The sequence below is a fragment of the Schistocerca serialis genome, chromosome 1 (genome assembly GCF_023864345.2).
Source record: "Schistocerca serialis cubense isolate TAMUIC-IGC-003099 chromosome 1, iqSchSeri2.2, whole genome shotgun sequence".
Lineage (NCBI taxonomy): Eukaryota > Metazoa > Arthropoda > Insecta > Orthoptera > Acrididae > Schistocerca > Schistocerca serialis.
In genome coordinates, this window is record NC_064638.1 from 1,226,550,978 (window position 1) to 1,226,553,254 (window position 2,277).

A 2,277-nucleotide genomic window follows, 5' to 3' on the forward strand; every position below is an offset into this window, starting at 1 on the left:
CCTGCGACCGTAGCAGCAGCGCAGTTCCGGACTGAAGCGCCTAGGATCGCTCGGCCACAGCGGCCGCACTCGTTCGTTATGCAGTTGTATTCCATCCAGCACAGTGGACAGTTCTCTATCCGGTCTGAAAGCCGTTGAGTGATATTTACGTAATGTAGATCGAAAACGTTGCGAAAGTACAAGGAAATAGAGAAAGATCTGTGTCAGGTTGTTCCGACAAGGAAAATGGTTTCAGGAAATCGGAGAAACCGTCAGTAGACCTACGAGTATAATGGAGAGTATTATACACAGGTTTAAGCAGAGCGAAAAGTACGAAAACAAATCGCGAAGCGGTGGTCCTGCAGTTCTGTCCAAGATGGAGAAACGACAGCTACTTCGAAAAGTCATCAAAAATCCGAAACTGAGCGCTCCACACCTTGCTACCGCTTTGCATATTCATACAGGAAGAGCCGTTTCAGCACAGACTGTAAGAAGTATGCTTCATGAAGCTGGGTATGGAGACCGAACAACCCGTAGAAAACCGTACATCAGTAAAATCAACAGAAGAAAGCGACTTGCATTTGCAAGGGAACATAAATCTGATGGGTTCGATTTCTGGAGGAAGGTTGTAATTACTGACGAGAGTCAATATGAGCTGTTTAAGTCTAAAGGGCGCGTAACAGTGTGGAGAAAAAAGAATTGTGAACTTGAAGAGGGAAATATAACAGCCTCAGTTAAACATGGAAGAGGTTTCGCACTCGTGTGGGGGTGCATGAATGCAAATGGTGTGGAGGATTTGTGTTTTATTGATGGCATTATGGACCACAAGATCTACATAAACATCCTAAAACACATCTGTCCAGTTGTGAGAAACATATAGGTCTTAATGGGGATTATATTTTCACACGAGATAATGATCCAGAACATACGGCTCTAGAAATACGGCTGTGGCTGTTGTATAATACGCCCCACTGGATGCAGAGACCATTGCAGTCCCCAGACATTAATCCTATCGAGAATTTGTGCTATTTATGGCCGTGCGGTTCTAGGCGCTACAGTCTGGAACCGAGCGACCGCTACGGTCGCAGGTTCGAATCTTGCCTCGGGCATGGATGTGTGTGATGTCCTTAGGTTAGTTAGGTTTAATTAGTTCTAAGTTCTAGGCGACTGATGACCTCAGAAGTTAAGTCGCATAGTGCTCAGAACCAACCAATTTGTGGCATTTACTCGACAAAAACATCAGGAATCGTCAGATATCGAGTGGATATGATCTACAGACCGCTCTACAAGAGGAATCGCTTAAAATTACAGTGCAAACAACAGAATCTCTGGCGAAATCCATGCCAAGAAGAATGCAAGCGGTTATAAAGAAGAAAGGAGGCCGTACTAAGTACTAACAACAACATTCTATGTTGAAAGTGTGATTTTCACTGCTGTAGACGAATACTTATTTTGCGCCTTACATTGCCTGCCTGTACTTCTGAATGCTTAACCTTGTTTATTTACTTAGCAACCTGTGTTCCTTTATTGTATTCTCATTTTCACTGATCAGTAAAGACGTCCCTGTCCCTGCTTTATTTCAATCCGCCAGTTTTCCACCCTTTATACTCTCCTCTCTCTCTCCTCCTGCGCAGGTCATGAAGGCCAAAAGATACCTACTGGCCACCGTGTCGTCCTCAGCCCACAGGCGTCACTGGATGCGGATATGGAGGTGCATGTGGTCAGCACACCGCTCTTCCGGCCGTATGTCAGTTTACGAGACCGGAGCCGCTACTTCTTAATCAAATAGCTCCTCAGTTTGCCGCACAAGGGCAGAGTGCATCCCGCTTGCCTACAGCGCTCGGCAGACCGGATGGTCACCCATCCAAGTGCTAGCCCAGCCCGACAGCGCTTAACTTCGGTGATCCGACGGGAACCGCTGTTACCACTACGGCAAGGCCGTTGGCTTACCCTTTATACACCCTTAAACATACAGTCATGTATTAGACAAATACTTTGTGGACTAAATGTACATAGTTTCACGCCCGCCCTTTTCATCAAGCTGCTTCTGCAACGATAAATTCGTTACCAGTGGCCAGCAGAACATGGCCCTCCTGAGCCTTCACACTGATCTCGTCGTCGCGCACCGTACGTTTCTTTGCCAGTTGGTCTGCTAGTGTCTATCATCTACACCCATAAAGCCGTTTTGGCATTGGCATTGGCGTTAAAATTCATGCATTGACTCCTGACTGCTGTTTCTGATGCCCCCCTTCATTTTGCTACTAATGTCATAATACAATGTTGAGTGCTCCACAGGTT

General features: G+C 46.2%; 1 pseudogene; it reads right to left on the reverse strand.

Moving 5' to 3' along the window:
- Nucleotides 1-1,807: 1,807 nt before the first annotated feature.
- On the reverse strand, nt 1,808-1,925 carry LOC126419813 (5S ribosomal RNA; annotated as a pseudogene).
- Nucleotides 1,926-2,277: the final 352 nt, after the last annotated feature.